Source organism: Rattus norvegicus (assembly GCF_036323735.1).
Source record: "Rattus norvegicus strain BN/NHsdMcwi chromosome Y unlocalized genomic scaffold, GRCr8 chrY_unlocalized_28, whole genome shotgun sequence".
Taxonomy (NCBI): Eukaryota; Metazoa; Chordata; class Mammalia; order Rodentia; family Muridae; genus Rattus; species Rattus norvegicus.
The window spans coordinates 449,924-464,403 of record NW_026947387.1 but is presented as its reverse complement, the minus strand read 5'-3'; the positions used below and the strand labels follow the sequence as shown (position 1 = coordinate 464,403).

Here is a 14,480-nt window from a genome sequence, read left to right as displayed (position 1 = left end):
TTGTACTTTTTTCAAGTGTAATAAAACTATAGGAAAAGAGTCTATGAATAAAAGGAAGAAAAACACATGCTTTGTTATATGACTTTAAACATAGGAAAATGTAGAAATATTACGGGTACTGAGACAGCTTTGTAAGTGGCAAGTTACTATAAACATACACCCAGAGCACATGCTCTATGGCCTCCTCATAATCATAGAACGCTTATGGCTCATTATTGTTTTTTATTGCTGCTCTGCAGTAGTTTTTGTTTTGGGGACAGGATTTCATTTATGCACCCCAGGATGACTGGCAATCCTATCGGTTCAGCCTCCTCAGTGCTGGGATTGCAGGTGAGTGGTGGCCTGCCATACCCAATTTATCATTATCTTTTGTGAGTACATGCTAGGTCTCTCTACACTTAGATCTTTGTAATTAATGCAAACTTCCTAACTAAATTAACTTGGTGTCACCTAAGCATGGGTAAAGAGCCAGAAGAAGGTCAAGACTTCTGAACTGACCAGGATGTTCTTTCTCAGGCATTCGACCTGATTCTAAGCAATCAGTACTTGGACCACTGGCTCCTACAATGGCATCCTGAGCATTTCTATTAGGACAAGCTGCTGGCACTCTAGCAGTTGTGATACAGCTGCCAACACATATGAACATTGAGATATAACTGCAGAATTCTTTAAATGTAAGATGTAAATGTTTTGGCAATAGGTTGACTAAAATCCTAACACAACTTAAATGCCGAATAAATGATTTCAGATAAGGAGATTGCTAACAGGGTGCCAAGCACATTTAATTCCGTGTGTAATGCTATTGGATGAGTTTTCATCATGACATTAACTGTCGAAGTTATCATTCCCAACAGTTCTTTGTTTATGCTGGCATTCACTAGTGTGAATAAAAAATCATACTATATCTTGCGGATCATTTGGCAACAGGCCCTTACTCTCATCCCATTTAAGTTCAAATTGTAAAAGCAGATCATATATTCCAGGTCCAAGTGAATCACTGACAGGCTGTTCAGCTGATCGGCCATCCAGAAATTGGCAAAGCCTACCTTATGAAAGGCAGCAGTAAATACTCAAAAATGAGAAAAAGAAAGGAAAAAATGAGAAAATATAGAATCAGTTCTCTACTGCAAGGCTGACCATTCAGAATGACTGCTGTTACAAAGGAAACCAATAAATAACACATGTACACTAAGCCCAGACAACGAGGGTGTGTAACCCAGTAAAGTAGGAAGGAGTTGAATGCAAAATCGGAAGGTAAACAGTGGAAGAGTGTGTGGTTGTCGTTGGGGAAAGCAGAAACCAAGTGGAGGGAGAATATGCTAGCCATAGTGGTTCGTTCCTGTAGGCCTTCACTTAGAAGGCTGAGGCAGCAGTGCAACAAGTTTGAGGCTAGCCTGTGCTATGGAGTAAGAAAAATAAGTGATGTAAGCACAAGAGGCAACCCGGTGTTGGACTACAAATCATTTGTTGGACAGGGTAAACTTGGCTGACTACAAAGCTCTTCTTTGCCTATAAAAGACAGGAAGGGACAGACAGTGGTGGCTCATGCCTTTAATTCCAAAAGAGGGAAGAAGAGGCATGCAGATCTCTGAATTGTTATCCAGCCTGGTCTACAATGTGAGTTCTAGGAGAGCTGCACAGAAAAACCCTGTCTCACAAAATCAGAGAGAGAAAAACTGGCAGGGAGTGTGATCATCTGAGGTCTGTTGCATTCTCTAACCTAAATGACACTCTTAGAGCATTGGGTTTCAAGCCCAGGATCTTATGCATATGAGGCATGCACTCTACCACTTGACTGCACCCACAGACTATATAATATTGATTTCACTAATGTAATGGTAATGACTGTGTTGGCCTTAACATTTCCACAAAAGTCACCTCTGACAACTATTCTGAAAATAATGATAAATGTGTTGTTAAGCAACTAACTCATGCAATATATTCTCTTAGAGTTTATAAATGGGTATAGCTCAATTCTGATAACAATTCTCTTAAGGGGAGTAGGTTGAGACAGGCTGCACTATGTACCCCAGGCTGGCCTCTAACTTGAAATTCTCCTGCCTTTACTCAGTAAGGCCAGGATCATAGTGTGTAACAGCACGGTCAACTTTCTCATAGTATTTCCTAAGATAGTCCTTTGTTATTCACATTAACACAAATTCACCTTGACTGGTTTTCTTTAAACCTGTTATAATTATAAAAAAAATTCCTGTCATTGCAGAGGAGAACCAGATACTGTTTGTTGTGCAGTGGACCCAGTGGTACCTGCGTGGAGGAGAATGGATAGAGATAGCTTTTAACTTTATCCTCTTAGTCTCCCTTTACTTTATCATACAGAAGAAAATTTATAGATAATATTGCATTCCTCTGACACTATAGTAATTCTGAAAATGAGCTTAAATTTCTAGCTCTCTGGATGTATCCTTTTTTTATTTAGTAGACACATTCAACCAGGGAAACTATGGCAGGCCTGCCCTCAGATGTGGTTGGTTCTTTCGCTTTATTCTATAAACATTTCTCTTCAGAGGGTTACATGACTATATAATATGAATCAATCTTGAATATCATCTATAACAGATAAGGTTTGAATTAGCTACGGAAACAATAATAACAAGTTTTGAGATACTCGTCTCTGGAGCCGATATATTTTGATTCTATGATCCTCAGCCTGTGCTGATAACCACTGAACACTCTCCAGGTCCCTTAAGATCATGTCCATGCACACACAATTTTACTCAAAAAAATTGGTAAAACCTGATCTGTGCCCAGGCAGTCATTGCACATGCCTTTAGAGTCAGAGGCAGCAGATCTGGGTGAGTTCAAGATTAGCCTGTTCTGTAGATCCTGGTCTCAGATAAACAGGGACACACTGAAATACGTGCCTTGAAAAATAACAACAACAGCAGCAGCAGCAACAAAAATAAACAAAACAAAACAAATTGATCGCTAATGATATAACTAAGGACTCTATTTTAAAACTTTAGTTAGCTTACTAGAAGAATGAGGTAATGTTACTATTGGAAAGTCTGGGACTTTGTGCTATCTAATTGGATTCCTAGTTGGGGCAAAAAAATGATAGGATAGAGGACAAAAGACTTCCTTAGTTTAAATAGAATGCAATATATTTGACACAGTAACTTTGCAGAATGATAGTACTTAAATTTCTTAATTTTTTTGGGGGGGAAAGAAGGTAGCATAAGTCAATTATAAAGATTCCGATACAACTATGAATATAAATGTTGAGCAATCTTTATTTTTAAGACCAAGTATTTTTCAGTAAAAATAAAGGAGAAAAAAAGGGAAATAAGATATTTATTTTAGGACAAAAGTTTACAAACATTTTCAATAAATAAAAAAATGGTGAAAACATTAAGTTAATATTCTGACATACATTTTAGGGAATAATTTTATAAATGAAGTTTGAGTAAATAGTCGAACTGATTTTAAATCACCTATACCCTATAACACTTCTGTTTTGGTAATGATATTACAAAAGCAACAAATCACTGCTTCAAAGAAGACGTTTACTAGTGTGTTAATCCATTTTATACCTCACTCCAGCCTATTCAACCAATCAGTCTAAATTTATCATCACACAGTTCAGACCTAGATACCCATCCATTCAACAGGGATCATTCTACTCATCAGAGAAAGTAATTATGCATGAAATGATGGCTTCCTACTCAAAAAAAAAAAAAAAAAAAAAGGACTCACAGAGGCACTGCTCACAGAGTACGCATCTATACCATCCTGCTATTGCAACATCATCACAGTAAGCTTTCTGAATCTTCCAAAACCGTCATTTAGAAATAAGTTTATAGAAATGCTAGATCGGTGGCTCTATAGTTATGTACTGCTGATTTTGTGGAGAAAGGAGCTTAGTTCCCATCACCCATGCTTGGTTCACCACTGTCTACAACTCAAAATTCAGGGATCAGACACACTCATTAGGCTTTCATGAATACCAACCACATATGTGGTACCGATACATATACATATATGTAGGCACTCACATATATGTTTTAGACAAAAATAAACACTTCATAGGGATTTATAGTTAGAGGAAATCTAAGAGAATACTGAGGTAAATGCAGTATAAAGTAGGCTTGGACTTCTGATCCTTCTACCTTCAAATTCTAAGTAAGGGATTACACAATAACACTCTGCCTGACTCTCTTTTCTTTAGAAAGAAAAAAAGTGCTATATTTTACCACACTGGTTAATTAATTATAATATATACAATCAATTCACTATCTGACTTCCATGTTATAAATGTTCAAGTATATCTGGTATCCAACAAAAGCACTTACTCCTGAATCTGGGCACTATTCCCTTGTCCCAATGTGAATCCTCCCTCTAAGGCTGTGCAATCCAACAGTCCAGTGAGGCATTTGAGGAAGGCAATGGTAATGTACTATGCTCAAAATATTGTGCATGCCTTCTAGACTTACCAGAAGTTTAAACAACCAAAATCTGGATTTATAGTAGAAAGTTTTTTGGGGGGTTGATAAGAAAGAAGTGCATAAACCCATAAAGCGCAAGTGAATACACATATATTGGGATGATACTAATTGGAGCAAAGAAGCACGGCAGAAGACTCAGGAACCATAATATCACCAGGAATTCAGCAATCTGTAAAGCAGAGGGAAGACAAAAGAGAGAAAGTTCCTCATTATCATTACACAGAATAGCCTTTAATAAACAAATATATAAAAAATGATGCACAGTTCAATGATCCTCTAGTGGGAGGTTGACTTGAGCACTGATCAGGTTATTCATGAACACCCTTGCATTCAGTCACTCAGAGTGGAGTACATCTATGGAGTCCCAGTAAGTCAGACGCTCTGTGAGAGCGGAGAACACTCAGGAGACTCCCAGTGAGCTGGCCATTCTTTTAGTGAGGACATGTTCACAAGACTCTGTGCTGTACTACCTCAAAGGGATGATGATGAGACAAATTGTTTCTTGAATTAAGTTAAAAGGTGAGGAAATGATTTACTCCAGCTTGTCTCCAACCATTTGTGTTGATGCTCAGTAGAAAAAGGAATTCAATCAGAAGATAGCTACCACAGTAGATTCTTATCAAGGACCACACAGTTCTATCTATTTCAAGTTTATAAACAACTGAAAGAAATATATTGGTTAGTTATCTACCATGTTCCCTTTAAATATCTTTTCTCATAATTCTCTAAGTCACAGACCTAGGACAAAATATTTCTACAAAGACAATCTGTATATAGATAATCTTAATAGTCAACAAATATGCATCTAGGCATATTTCTTTTTTTTTTTTTTTTTTGGTTCTTTTTTTTCGGAGCTGGGGACCGAACCCAGGGCCTTGCGCTTCCTAGGTAAGCGCTCTACCACTGAGCTAAATCCCCAGCCCCGGCATATTTCTTCTACCTCTTTATGCTGCAGAGTGCCATTAGATTAATTTCTATCAAACATTTTTAATCATGTTATTCCATTGTTCTGTATGGTTTTTTTTTTAATTTTCATTCTTTTTCTAAAGTATAAAACAGCAGGTTTAAATGGCATTGAACAGTAAGACCAGACTTTGTTTTTGTTTGAGACATGCAGTCATGACAATCCTGCAGCATGCTATGTAGACCAGACTGGCTTCAAACACAGGGATCATCTTTCCTCTGCCTTCTGTATCCTGGCATTAAATATGTGCCATGCCTAGTATAAGACTAGTTTAGTCAATGGGAGCTTTCTATATGATACAACCTCTTCTACTTTGCTGTCTCTGTCATTACACTAATTACACTTACTTCTACTGCACAGATTTGTTGTAAAATGAAAAGATACAAAACACAAGGCAAATGTCACATAATAATAGTTGACATCTATGGAATGTTTAAAACATTAAGAGTTTACTTTGTTATTGGTACATTTACATGTAAAATAGTTTAAATCATTATAATAGCTTCATGAATTTAAATTATTATGCCTATGTTGATGGAGAAAACAAGAGCACAGAAAGGTTGAGGAATTTGCTCTGGATTATTGAGCTAAATGTAACATTTGGTTGGCCTGGCCTTGTACTTGAAGGTACCCATCTTCCTCTGCCTCCACACCTGGCTGCAACTTTTATAACTGTGCACGAAGCTGGTGCTCTCAAGTACTATGTTGCTTATATGCCCATTCACACCACTCGGGAACACTATTGATCTCCACTTCCTACAATTCTGATATTCAAACACTTTAGCTCTGCAAATTAAAGCTCTTAAAGACATCTACTCTCCAAATTACTTTTCCCAAACCTATGCTACACTACTCCCACTTCAGTCCTAATGCATCTTATCTTTTAAAAAGTGGGTTTTTTCCCAGCACCTACTGTGCTCTTTCATTTCATCTCAACCAAATTATATTTCCTTAATTTATATAATCATTTTTTTTAAAAAAAATATTTAGTAACTTAAAAATAACAGGTCAGAAAAAGCGTTGCTTTGAAGTCACATATATAAATCAAATATCAAATCCTAGTAGGAGAAATTATTTGATTTAGAATTTCTGGTTCTCAGTTTCCTCTTGGTCAATAGAAATATCATCTGTTCTCATACTGGTCTAAAAGAAAAATGCTTAAAATGATAAGTTATTAGGAAAATGCAACTTAAAAACTAAGACAATACCTCACATCCACTTGGATGGACGTAAAAGCACCCTCATACATTACTGGTAGTAATGGAAAGTGGTATAACCTCTATAGAAGAAAATAAGATGCTTTCCTATAAAGTAAAACATGCCCCAAGCCTGCACACCTACTTGGGTTCCATTTCTCGCCCCAATAGGAGGGAAACAACTCACCTACGTCACCCGTACAGTGTTTTCTGATCAATACATGTGAGCCATAGCAAGCACATGCCCATAGGTCCTAATATCATAATATAAACAATGAAAGTTTATTAATTAAGTTTAGAAGACCCAAAGAGTCTATGAATGGACGAATGGATAAACAAAAAGTGATATGTGGAACGTAGTACGGATTGATGCCACAACGTAAATGAATATTGAGAACACACTAAGTGAAAATGCCACAAGACTTCAATCACATGGACTATCTACTGGAGGTATATCCATAAAGACAGAAAAGTTCTGTAGTTGTCGACAGCTGGAGCAATAGAAATTTGTGACTGGGCTCCCTTCTAAGACAGTAAAAGGTTTAGGTAGATTGTGCAACAATATTGACATCTTCTTGTAAAATAGTTAATTCTGAGGTCAAAAAACAGCTTAAGCAAGCATGACAAAGTGAGTTTGCACCATATAAAAACAGGCTTTGTCATAGATACTTATAATTTAGTGCTGTATCATGAAGCCAGTCATGCCGGCAAAGTTCACTAACCAGCAGCCTAGCAAAATAATCAGCCTCAAGTTCAGTGAGCAACCTGGCCTAAGGGAATAAAGCAGGGATAAGAAAGACATCTGTTATCCTCTTTTGGGCTTTTTCATGTACACATGCTGGGTATACCTGTATACAGGAATCTGACACACACACACACACACACACACACACACACACACACACACAAAGAAGGAGTGTTCATCTTTTATACACTTCATTTCACTAAAAGAAATAATTACAAAGGGGGAAAGTAATAAAATATTGAAGTTGACATTGAAATTCCATCTTAAGATTAACTGTTTTAATGGTTTACCACTCACGGATTTGCTCCAACATTCCAAAATTTCTAATTCTGTCTGGTCAACTTGACATAACGTAGAGTGACCTGGGAAGAGGTACCCCTATTGAGAATGTGTTGTGACTGTGTCTCTGGTAGACGGTCTTGACTGATGGCTGATGTGAGAGGGCCGCAAAAAAACTCAAGTAATTATGGAATAAGCTGAGTTCATAGAGTTTCTATCTAAGAATAAGAATGCCACCTCTGTGAATAATGGATCCATATAATAAAAGCTGCATACTGTTCTATTCTAAACTCTCACATAGTTTAAAATCTTAGTGAGAGGATACTAACATTCATTAGCATCTTTTGGGCTAAGTGATGTTTTATGTTGCTTGCTGTGTATAATTTTATTTTCACAGTAAAAACATACATGATTTTACAGGAGCTAAATGAAGAAACAGAGTTAAATCAAGTGCTTCATCTAAGGACACAAATATTTAATTTCAGTAATCTGGTTCCAGAGCCTTCTGGACTTGTATGTAAAATATTTACAAATCAGAACATGTCTGTGAACTCAAAAAAAAAAAAACAAAAAAAAAAAAACAATGCCCCAAACAGAAGCCTATTCTATATCTTTTCATTATAATCTTTGCTGCATTGAGTCCAGTTGGTGGATATGTTTTCTTTTGTTGTTTTGGGTCCTAAATCACTGTTGAAACTCATCACAAAACAGTGCCTGCGCTTTACATCCCTTTCCAGCCATGGTAAGTAAGCACTGTCTTCTAATACGAATTGTCAATCTTTTTGTGAGCTAAATGAAATAAGTGTATTTTTGGAGTTTGGCTTCTTTTGTTTATTTTTAAATGGTTAGTTTCATGTTCTATAAACCTCAGTTATAAACTTTCATCTGTGTCTCTGTATGTGGCTTCAGTTCATTCCTCTCTCTTCTCCACACCATCCCATTGGGAAAAAAACAAAACAAAACATCTATTACGTTGTTGATAGAACTTTGTATTGTTCCAGTTTGGGGACATAAACATAGTACAGTTACTAATGTTCTCGAGTGCTTATTCGTAGGTCTATGCACTTATCTCTATTCCTAGAGATGGTTCATAGGTTACTGCCCACAAACATAGGTTACCTCTGTTTTGGTAAATAGTGCCTAGCAACACTCTGAAGTGCTATGCCTACCTTTCACTTCCAGTATTACTGCCAAGATGTGCCACTATATAGAGCAACACAACTCCTGTACACTCCAAATATATGGCTATGTGAGAGGCTTCTAGGCTGCTACTGTTGTAGGCACATTGGCACAAAATTATTTCTTTGTATTGTAGCCTCTTAGTTTGTACATTTATAAAAAACAAAATAATTAAAATGATTTAACATTTTACATATACTAACAATTATTCTCAAAAAGTATTTCAACAATCAATAGTCCTACCATTAATTTACAAGTGCTTATTTTATACACTTATGTCTACTGCAATTGTTAACTCATAAGTGAAATCTGGCATAATTTGATTATTTTAAATTGAGCAAAGGTTAATAGAAGAAAAACTGAAAAACAAAAAGCTGTATAGAAAAAATTATTTTTATGAAATTAAAACTCTGGGAAATGAGATTTTTTATTGAAAATTATTGAACACTAGGTCATGTTCCCTTGAGAGACCATAGCAATTTTTCACATAATTTTTATATGAATGCAAAATGAAAAGAATCTTGCTTGTACTTGCTTTACCGCTGCTGTGTTTCTCTCTGACTCTCAACAGTGCTATCTTCTCAGTACCTTAGTGGAGTTAAATAAAGACAGACAGCTGGCCTTATCTGTTTACCCTCCCCCTCACCAATACTCACAAAAATCAAACAAAAAAAGGTTCTGAGGTTAGAGTGTAATGCACAATGTTAGATATATAAACTGCATGCATTAAAAATAAACTCAGAGTAATACAGTCTATGTTTACTAAAAACTTAGCTTGTCAAATAAGTTAAAAAATAAAAAAAAAACCAAAATCTCCCTTTCCTTTAATTCACATGAAAAGAAAGAAATCTGCTTTTTTCCTGACTTATTTAACTCTTAAGGATTGACTTCTCCTAGTTTTTCAGTACTGGGGACTGAACTCAGGAGTCCATTTGAGACAGGCAATCATTTTGCTACTGAACTACATAACCCTCTCCTTCCTCTGTACGCCCAAACACTTTTTTTTTGTCTAAAGACTCATGGGGGTCAAGGGCAGTTCCTATGTGTTCAAGTCACATAAAGGTGACTTGCGGGTTTACTGGGGATATAGCACAGTGAGCAGAGAGCTTAAGGTGCAAGTGTGAGGATTTGAGTTTGAATGCAAGGAATCCTCATAAAAATCAAGATTTTATAACATGAATCTATAATCCTTGTGCTCCAGCCACTGGATAGCAGGGGGAGATAGGAGAATATTAGACACCTATAGGCCAGCTTGACTGGCATAGCCGAGGTAAACAATAGAGAAACCCAGAGTCAAAACAAAAGGGAACAATGCCTGCCTTGTTCCTCTGATATTCTAACTGTGCAGGGGCTCACATTTACATTTATGGATAATACAAAAACTTCAGGTTCTAAGTTCCTTATAGATGAACAAATAAAGATAAATTTATAATAATCCTGTATATTTAAGGTACTGAGTTCATTGAATAGATGAGGAAACTGCTGTAGAAAAGAAGAATTTTCCATTGGACCAAAACAATCCAACAATGGTGGACCTGGAACTGAAAGTCAGACCGAGTTCTGCTCTTTCCATGGCAGCTTGGTAATCTGGTTGGTCGTGTGTACTGTAGACGTTTCATGTATCCTAGACACGTACACTATAATTACCCTACATGCACAGAAACTGGTTAAAAATTATCATAACTCTCAGCAATATTAAATTGTATGATTTGTGTGAATAATACTTTTTAGCAACTAGTGGGAAGGAGGACCTTGAAGTTTTGGTTGTAATGGCTGACCTGTCTTTCTAGCTACAAAACTCTAATAATACAATGAAAACATACAGTTAATTGGAAAGTTCTTGCAATGCCTTGCAAATAGGTTTATAACTTTGTGATATAAAGTAGGCAATTCTGAGGAAAAAGCATCCAAGAAATAATAAAGTTCTGTACATCACTTAATTTCAATTGGTTTTTCTCTTCAATCCATTCATACTTCTCCAAATATTGTTAAACTTCTCTTATGCTGCATGTAGTATTCTAGTGATTAGAGACAAAAGTCCAGCAATAAAGGTGTTTGGGACCAAGTCCAACTATTTCTTACATATTAGTGGCAAGTAGAGACAGGAGTATGTGATGCACTGTCATGTCACAAGCATCTGAAGAAAACTAATATGGCTAAAGGGATAGAAAAATAGAGAGGAGACCATTTTAATGTAGTGTGCTCACTGAATGCCTCACTGATAATACAGCATTAAACAGAGATCTAAATGAAGGGAAAGAATAAGGCAAATTGACACCCTGGGAAAGAGCTCCCTAAGCAACAGATGTGTCCAAAGACTAATGGATTCAACTGAATGAACATGGGGAGAAAGACAAGATAGGAAGTAACCAACAATTAAGGTGCAACATCATTGAACATACTGTTTACTATGGAGGGGGAGGGTTTGAAGAAAGGGGAACAGAAGGAAACCACATTGCACAGACTTGTGGTTAGAAAAAGCTCAGGGTAGATGCACACTGTTGTAGGATAAACAAGAAACAACTCTTGAGACAAAGATAGTAATAATGGATGGAGTGAATAGTGATAAAATTCAAAGAATATGAAGACACAGTAAAAAGATTTCATGTTTGTGTAAGTGATAAACTACGAAGGATGTTTTTTGGAAACGAAGTGTTGGCCAAAGGTAAACTATCATGTGTGCTGTCCCCAGCGAGTAGTATTACTAATAGTAACAGTTAGCAACTGACTCTAACACTGTGACAAAAGTGATGTGCCTTCCTACAGACCTGAAGGGTTCAGGTTATCAAGAACTAAATTCTTTACAAACATGAGCCAAAAGGAATAAGTCCATGAGCTCTCAGGAAAACAACTGTGCCCTTCCCAAAACCAGGCTTTTGGAGTATGGTTCTCTGACTACCAGAAACCATAACAAGCAGGGAAGTACAGATGCTTCTGAGAGGTTCCTGTTCCTGATTACCATATGTGGAAGGCTCTGACAAGGCTATCTCTTCAGCAATCCCACTCAACTCCTACCCAGGAATGACTGAGCTTTCCCATTGTCGACATATTTCTTCCTTTTCTTATACCAAGACAGAAAGCCACTTTCCTTCTCCCCATGTCTGATATCATCATGCTCTTTGTTCTCTTTCCCAAATGCCTGTTTACTCTGAATTGGAAGCAAATTAGTAAACCTTAGAGATACTGAAAGAATATCAATGAGGCAGTTGCAGACACAACAACACTTTTGACATCACAGCCGAAGCAATGGCTCTCCAGGATACAAGACATTTTTCAGGGAAGGTGTAATGATGATGTCACTGAGAACTGCCATAGCCTACCTGGGGAACAGCTTTCCCTTATATTAATCAGATTCGAGTGTGCCCTTTACAGGAGTGTCTCCAGTGACACAGTGAAAACCTATACACACTATAACTCTCTGAAGGTAGAGACTTCTTTTTGCTTCATTAGTGGTTACATGCTCTGAATGGAAAAACTTTGTCAGGGGCTTGGCATAGGTAGAAAAATTTTAGGAACATAAGGTGGAGGAGATTCTTCTGGATATTTCTATTTCCAGGTATATTCCTGTGAGATACAGTTCAATTTGTTAGGTTTTCTCTGTTTCCCAAAGACCAGGATTTTCTTTGCAGACTTTTAATTGAATGAAAATTGTATTACGTTTTCCTATTGTACATTCCTTGGTATAGGACTCCATATATTTTTTCCCGTATGTGAACTTAAATATTCCTCTTTTCAATTCAATTTTTTCCAATGATTTTGGTAACAAAGGGGGTAAATTTTAGAGTGAATATAACAGTGTAAATATTGTGTACTCTTTTCAAAAGATAAACTCCCAAATCCTTATTTTTTCCTAAAATTACCAAACATCAGTAACGCAAAGGACAACATAGACTATAGAAAACAGTATTGTAGTTCCATTAGATATCAGTTTCTTATATCTACCTTCCTGTGTTCCCTCGGCCAGTCTTGAGGGTTTTGGATGTTTTACCATGATTCTTTCTTTAGGCCAAACATAAGATTCAGGAGGATGGGAAGGGAGAGGAATGAGTGAGGTCCAGGTATACCTCAAATTTAATAGGTTCTTAAGAACAGGAGGGAGTCTATTTGGCATTGTCATTTGTTGATTCTACATTCTTGAGCTAATTGTGCAGTATCCATGGTAATATTCCAACTAATGTCATAATTGTAGAAGCCACCAAATATATATCCAGTATATATCAGTACATATATATATATATATATATATATATATATATATATATATATATATATATATATATAGTGTAACAAATCTAGATAAGATAGATGAACGTAATAAGTGCATTCTTCCAGGAACTAGATATAGATCCTTCCTGAGAGACGCAGCTAGAGCATGTCAAATACAAAAGTGAATGCCAGTGGCAAACCAGTGAACTGAAAACGGAACTCTTGTTGGTAGATTTTGAGTAAGGATTACAAGGGCTGAAGGGGCTTTCAACTCAATAAGAACAAAGATGCCAACAAACCTGGTACTAAACCAATGTTCAAAGACTGTACATGGACAGACTTATGTCTCCATCTGCATATGTAGCAGAGCAAGGACTTGTACGGCACCAAAGGAAGGAGAAGCCCTTGGTCATCCATAGTTTTGACTCCTAGTGAATGGGAAAGTCAAGGGGTAATAAGTGTGGTTATAGAGGCATAGGAGGGGGACTGCTTAGGGATCTTATGGAAATGAAACTGAATAGAAACATAACATTTGAAATGAAAATATATAAATATTCAATTAGGGGTAGGAGATTTGCTCAGTGGTGGAGTACTTGCCTAGCAAGTGCAAAGCCCTGGGTATGGTCCCCATCTCTGAATAAAAGAAAAGAAAAAAAAAAAGAAATATCCAACTAAAAAGGCAAAAAAAAGTTAAAAATTAAGAAATAATACAAAAGAGAACTGCCTGCTAATCACACCTATTGACTCAGGAATCTAATGATTCACTGTCAGGGAATGGTAGTCAGAGTAATTCTAGTGGAAAGAGTAAGATGATCAAACATCGACTAGAAGCACTTCTTTCTCCTAGATATCAGTGTCAGACACAAACTGCACTTTATGAATCCAAAGCATGGAGGAGCTTACACTGAGCTGAGGATATAAAATTTTTCTTTTTCTTCTTCCTTAGGATGTTTTACTATGGGGCAACAAAAATAAATGTGATGAGCTCTCAGAAAAACAATGGACCCCTTCCCAACTACTGGCTTTTGGAATAAAGAAATGAATGATATAAACTCTCTGCCTTCCAGCAACCATAACAAGCAGGCAAGTCCAGATGCTTCTGAGAGGCATCTTGCTCCTGAATCCCATATGTGGAATACTCAGATCAAGTCTATCTGTTTAGTGAAACCACTCAATGGCTATTCAGGCCCCACTGAGTTTCTCATGAACCATATTTTTCTTCCTTTTTTTATACCAAGACAGAATTCAAGCTTCCTTCTCTCCATCTCTGACATTGTCATCCTCTGTGTTCTCCCTCCCAAATGGCTGTTTACTCTGAATTAGTGGCCAAATAGTAAACACTATTGGTACTGAAGGAACATCCAAGAGGCACATGCGGACACAACACTTTTGACATCACTGAAGAAACTAGGGCTCTCCAGGGTACAAGAGATTTTTCAGGGAGGGTC

General features: G+C 36.8%; 1 long non-coding RNA gene across 1 annotated transcript in view; it reads right to left on the bottom strand.

The window, feature by feature from the left end:
- Positions 1-12,946, bottom strand: part of LOC134478866 (uncharacterized) — a 35,573-nt gene extending 22,627 nt beyond the window's left edge. The window contains exons 1-2 of the long non-coding RNA XR_010062302.1: positions 12,769-12,946; positions 4,452-4,632 (exon numbers count right to left, since the gene is read on the bottom strand). This is a non-coding gene — a long non-coding RNA (uncharacterized LOC134478866). The remainder of the gene's footprint in view (positions 1-4,451; positions 4,633-12,768) is intronic.
- Positions 12,947-14,480: the final 1,534 nt, after the last annotated feature.